Source organism: Dermacentor silvarum, chromosome 1 (genome assembly GCF_013339745.2).
Source record: "Dermacentor silvarum isolate Dsil-2018 chromosome 1, BIME_Dsil_1.4, whole genome shotgun sequence".
In the NCBI taxonomy this organism is placed as follows: Eukaryota; Metazoa; Arthropoda; class Arachnida; order Ixodida; family Ixodidae; genus Dermacentor; species Dermacentor silvarum.
In genome coordinates, this window is record NC_051154.1 from 156,590,930 (window position 1) to 156,597,153 (window position 6,224).

The 6,224-nt window shown below is 44.6% G+C and overlaps 1 long non-coding RNA gene across 1 annotated transcript; it reads left to right on the forward strand.

Moving 5' to 3' along the window:
* The first annotated feature begins 1,621 nt into the window (after nucleotides 1-1,621).
* On the forward strand, nucleotides 1,622-4,729 carry LOC125940461 (uncharacterized). Its single transcript, XR_007463680.1, has 3 exons — nucleotides 1,622-2,231; nucleotides 3,001-3,056; nucleotides 3,589-4,729. It is a non-coding gene; the product is annotated as an uncharacterized LOC125940461 (long non-coding RNA).
* The last annotated feature ends 1,495 nt before the right edge of the window (nucleotides 4,730-6,224 follow it).

Consider the following 6,224-nt stretch of genomic DNA (forward strand, 5'->3'; position numbering starts at 1 on the left):
GAGGCGAGCTTGCTAGGGAGACCGCGCATGCGCAAACCCTGGCACTACTTTTTCACTGGCGCGCTCCGCCGGCGAAAGGCCACCGGTCCGGCGTTCCGAGTTATTTTGTGGGCACCTGTACGTCTAGCTTGTCTTCTTTAGCGTCGACACTTGTTTGACCCCCTTCTTTCTTTCTTCGCGCTTATCATTCGCAAGGGCTTATTTTTTATGTTGCTGGGATAGCTGGCCCTTCGGTGGCCTTCTTTTCTGGCGTCATAATTTTTACCAAAAACAACAGAAGAGAAAAGTTGAGGGAATTTGGGAAACTTACGTGTCGTTTATGCGCTGGGCATGCATTGAGGTGGCCATTCAAGTTAGCTTACGTATGCATGTGCGAAAACCGTAAAAATAAAGGATACCGAATATAATGAGGAAGAAACAATATGCAAGCATAGACTGCTTTTACCCATAATTTTTTTGTTCTTTTAGCTTTATTCACGATTTTTTTCCATGTTTGTCTGAATACGGCTGTGCACAGCCATGACATTTATAAGAAGGAACAGGTTAGCGCCCTCGGTGTAAACAGCTCAGGATAGCGAGAGCGTGCACGGTGCCGCAGCGCGGATACGGCTCTTCCCGCTCGCGCTTCGCCTGCCTAGTTTGCTTAACCCTGTGTACGCTCTCCGCAGTCACGGCTGCACAGTAGGATACCCGTCGCAATTAATCATTTGAGAGGGACACACATTCTCATGTAGTTAGGAGGGAAGTGTCGCGCATGTTTTTAAGCTTATTTCAAGACACAAGAAGCTCGGCCTATGTGTTGTAGTTGGACGTATGCACCTTGTAGTCAGTGGCACATTAGGCGGACAACTGCCGACAGAAATGTAAGATTAGGCTTGTTTGTATACCAACAGCACCTACAAAATCAAACACACATCCATGCACGTACAGTCGCTGCTTTGCTACGACACTAACATATCCGATGACGCGCAGCCGCGTTCTGGGGATAAATGAGTGCTCCCACGTATTTTCGGGGGAATGAATCTGCGTCTGGCGATTTCCCTTTTACCCACGCGAATTGAAGTTTCAGGAAAATAAAACAGAGCAAAGAAGAAACGCAAAGGGCATGAACAGGACACAGCGAAGCGCTTCGTTGTCTCTAGTTCTCGCCGTCTGTGTGCTGTCTTCCAGCTGCTGCTTTAAAGACAAGGTATTCTTTGACGTGTTCAGATCGATTTTGGGGTCGTGGGATCTGGGTATCTAACTACTTTCATCTCGCAAATTAGACTATCTGAGGCCTTCTAGCGCAGGTAGAACAACGAAAAAGGCGTCAAAGTTCGGCTGACTCACCCCTATAAAGTTAATCTTGGAACGAAAAAATACACCAAGCTAGCCTAGGGCTATGTACGGAGCCGTATTCATGCGTAATTATCACAAAAAAGGGGCGAAATAAAACGCAGATGCACTCGTTACAGTTCTGTTCTTTTCTGATCATCGAGCGCTCAAGACTGATCAGTCCTGCTGATAACATATAGGCGGAGCGGGGCTGAGAACACCGCGGAAGCTCGTGAAAGAAAGGAACTAGAAGCCTTACCCCCGTATTCTTAAACGCGCCTTCACTCAGCGCTTCTCCTCGACTCAGCCAAGTCGAGGCGACGAGCGTTCCTTCACTCAAGGCGCCATTGCGTTTCATGAACACTACTTCACTTTTCCTCCGCCAAGGAACGCCTTGAAAATGCGCCCTTCACTCGAGTGAAGTGCACCGACCGAGAAAAGCGTCTGATATCGAGGCTATTCTTAAATGCGCTTAGCAAAAGCCCAATTATTTAATACAGATATGTGTTTCCGTTAATTTGGCTTCGTTATAAAATGACAACACGGCGCAATGCACAAATTTAGCTCGGCAGCGCTGCCACTGTTAGCGTTAGACTGATAGATCAAGCGGGAGCTGTGTTTGAGGTCTGGCAACGATCGCTCCCCAGCAGCTGAGCACAGCGCATGGCTGAGAAACAAGAAAATTTGCGCCCGCATTTGTCTGCCGCTCATTCTTTCCTTGTGCTTAATTTGTGGTTCACGTTGCAGTTGTTAATCGTAGTTATCATGGATGATATTGTCCGTGTGTGTACTGTGACCGAGCCGGATTGACTTCGAAGGAGGCAACGCATGGAACGGCCGATGGGCAGCTTTGTTTACCTTCAAGACCAAGTGCTGCTGAAAGCTTTCTGAAAGCATCAACAGGACAAAAAGTAAGGGTGAGTGAGCAGTTCATGCACGGAACCACATTACGCTGTTGCGAGTTTGGTGAAGTTGCCGCCGCGCTATCAATAAAACGTGTCCGATGTATCCAAGCATGACTGGCTCCAGTTGCTCATGCTGCGGGCATCAGCACCCGAGGCATACTATTCGAGGCAACATACGATTGCGCGAGACGTTATTTTTTTTTTTTTTTTTTTGCTTTGGAGCTTGTGGGATATTCGGCGCGACAATCTGTTATCGGTTCAGCTCTTTAAATATAAATGCAAAAGGCACCGCTCCGCGCCTGTGTCCGATGATCATTCCAGTACCGCGTAAAAAATCTTTCAGTAGAGAAGAAGCAGTTGTAGCATACATGTGGCAAAATGCATATGGTTGAGTGCGTAGCTCCGGCAGTTTTAAGGAAACAAACGTTTTTCAGTCCTGTACTTTATTTTAGAAGCCGGGGTGGTTAGTCGGTTTGTTCAAATTGTAGCACATATCGTCAATGAACCAGCACTGGTGCCTGTATTTCCAGTGCTGCTTCACTTCAAATATACGCTACGCAATCTTTTATTCGTCCGAAAATTCACTTGTCAGTAGTTCATTGCCAGCATTAGTGTTTTTTTCGTCTTAACGTTCCATAAACAGTGCTTTCAAGTTCACGCAACGGCTACGTTTTTTTTTTTTTTTTTTTTTTTTTTAGTTGAGCTATGTCTATTTCAGTTGCGTAGCTGCACTGAACTTAGCGTGCCCTGTATACATATCATTTTTGACATTCTGCTGCAGGATGTGGGCCTTGGAAGGACCAGCTGATGGAAAAAAATCAACGTCCGTGTTGCACGGTAAGGAATGTGACTGACGTTAAAGCATCCATAGATACGGTGCCTGCCTGTTGGAAATGCACCATATCGCTTCCCCTAAAGAACCTAGGTGCTGCGGAAGTACTTGACTGATCTGCCCGGTAGTTAGTCTGTGGTTATTTTTCATACTTATCACTAATAATATTGATGTTTTGTCAGGCCACATTGATAAAATGGTGAAATGCACGCCGTGTTATTTAAAACCGCAAGCATGAAACAGCTATCCCATAATGAAATCAAACTCATTCCTTTTCAACAGTCATGTATTATTGTTTTGAAGAGCATAGTTATTATTATGATGTGCGAAGTCATGAGTTGCTCGTAATGTGTTACGGTTGAGACGTGAGCTTTGTTACTGCCCACAATTTGTAATGCAGCACTTTAGTATTTAGTGGAATGTTGAAGCTACGTTTGCATGAGCAAGTGTACATCAAGAAATATATCATAATTGTAATGGTTGATCTCAACTTTGTTGAACTCATGGTAGTAATGCGCTCTATACTGTATTTTTCAGCAACGCCATTGTGACTGTCTGCATCTCCATTTGGCCTGTTGTGGGATCCCACAAGACACGCTTTGTTCCTGGGTCAATTACTGAACTTCTGCAAGCCCCATGGAAGCCAACTGTCATCCGCATCGAATGGAACAAATTCATGGTTCCGGCCTTCATAATTCATCTTGAGCTGAAGTTAGAACTGGAGCTCAAACAGCGTAAATTCTGTAAGGATTTACCACTGCATACCGTCCGGTGGCCACACACGACGGTATGCTACTGTCTAGAACACTGCTAGTCTACTGTCCAGAACACGGATGGTGTTTTATTCTAGAATAGCTTTGTCAGTAGTACTACTGATTGTGTTTGTAGGATCACAGTCCACGCTCTTTTTGCAATCCTATCAGAACACAAAAAGACGAGGATAATTTTAATTTATTGTTTCAGAGATTGACACTTCGATTGACCAGAAATAATTCAGTGATACAGACGGCTTTATTAAATATGGGTTAAGAAAAGAAACCTGGATGAAAAATACAGACTTAAGCAGCAAGGTGCCTATGAAGGCAGATGTATACAAAATGCCTTTAGTAGTGATGTTTGAGCTGTTAGGATGTCAGAAAAGACATTGAGGTTTTAGCCAAAATAGTGCCACAACTACAGTGCAGCACGACACATTAACTGGAGCTCCACTCTTCTACGCTTGCACACCAACGCAAGCGCAGCGCCCTTGAAAAGGCAGTTGCTCTGCGTGGTTGCGTTGGCAGCCTGGTTCCTGCATAAGAGAAGGGGTTGGTCATAAACATACAATGATGTTAATGCACATAAAAACTAGCTTTTAACTAATTAACTAGTTTGATTTTCATAGTAAATACATTAGTTAAGAATTTTCATTGTGTTCAGGAAACCGATTTTTTTTTTTTACATTGATGAGCTCGGACTGTTTTCATTTATGTTTGCAAAGATACAGTTTTAGGCTGGTTTGGCGTTTGCACAGCCAGACCGACATACACCAATCTAACACTTACATAATGCACTCACTAATAGCTGGAATGTGCACAACAAATATATGTGACATATATCTGCTACCACTTGCTAGCGTTTTCTGTATGAGGAGCTGAGTCAACTGCTACAGCTTTTTTTTTTCTTACAATAAAAATAATGTGATGTACAAAAACAATCCTCTGTTGTATTGTTATTCAATGTTTTGTATTGGAATAAAATATTACATTCCCTCTGTATACGTGCAGGTATAATTATGAAAACCATTTCATGGTTGCTCACTTCCTCGTTGGGCTTGGATGTTCATAAGCATAAGCTAATTAAACTAAATATTTTGAAGGAAGGATCACGTAATTATTGCTAACGACTGTAAATAACAGCTACTGTCACACGTCCCACGCAAAAAACAGTAACTTTTTTGGTTTCCCTATAGCAACTAACTGCATGAAATTATAGAGAAACAGAAAAGTGAACGCACCTGGTCGTTTTTAGAGAAGCTCGCCTTGCTGTGGTACGCTACGCCGTCCTTGGAATAGCGTAGCAAGTGATGCACACGAGTACAAACCGCTCAGGCGGAGCGAATTCCGGCGCTCGCGCAGAAAGACCAGCATCCAGCAATCGAGCACACAGGCACCCACTAACGGCAGGAATCTTCGCAGTTGTTTTCTTTTCATAGGTTCGAAGTGCGCCGCAGTTATGTATCGTGCAGCGTTTCAAATGGTGCTGCTTTGTATGATCCCCCGCGAGAAACACGGCACTGGCGCTGATAGTAGTTCCGGAGCACTCGCACGAAGAATACACGTATGCAGGTCATCAACTGGCTCATGCACGGAATAAGACGACAGGTCACTGCACTAGCTGGCAGTCTTCTTGACAGGACGGCCGGTCTGTCTCGGTGCCACAGTAGAATTACTCCGTTGCCAAAGCGCTCCAGAGGATTACACCAGTCCGTAAAACGATGCCCTTCAAGATGCGCAGCATCGTTAACGAAAGAAAAGCTGCGGAGGCAACTGGCGTCCAACTGAAAAAGCCGACGAGGCGAGTGACAGATCACGACGGAACCATGTTTGCGCACTATCTTTACTCAAGGAGCGATTCAAGGTAGCTGCGGGGCTACCTTGAGATTCTCGAGTAAAACGCTCGAGGTTTCCTTCACTCAAGGCGCGTTTCGAGTGGAGGGCGATTTGTGAAATGAAAAGCCGCCCTCAAGGAGCATTTCGAGTGGAGGGTCGAGTCGAGGTGCGTTTGTGAATACGGGGGTTACAGTATGCTCGCCCAAAGTCAACACTTGTCATCCCCGGCCTCGCTTTCAATCCACTCAAGGATGCTAAAAAATTCACAAGGTCTATAATGTTATAACTAAGACGACTTGAAGGCGAAAACCCAAGTGCCGTTGCATTAAAGACTGACCCCCCTTAATTCGCATAGTCTAATTCGCTTAGTCATCACCCTTACTCATCCTCCTAATTCGCTTACTCATAGAAGATGATGACGACGGTGACTCGTACACCAGCTAAATTGTTGCGTAAGCGTTTGCATATAGGTAAGACACGATGCCGGGTTGGTGTACTAAGTAACTGAGAAATCTTACGTCAATCCTAGAATTTCTTGACGTGTTTTTTTTTTTGTTTTACTATGCTTACTCATAGAAGACG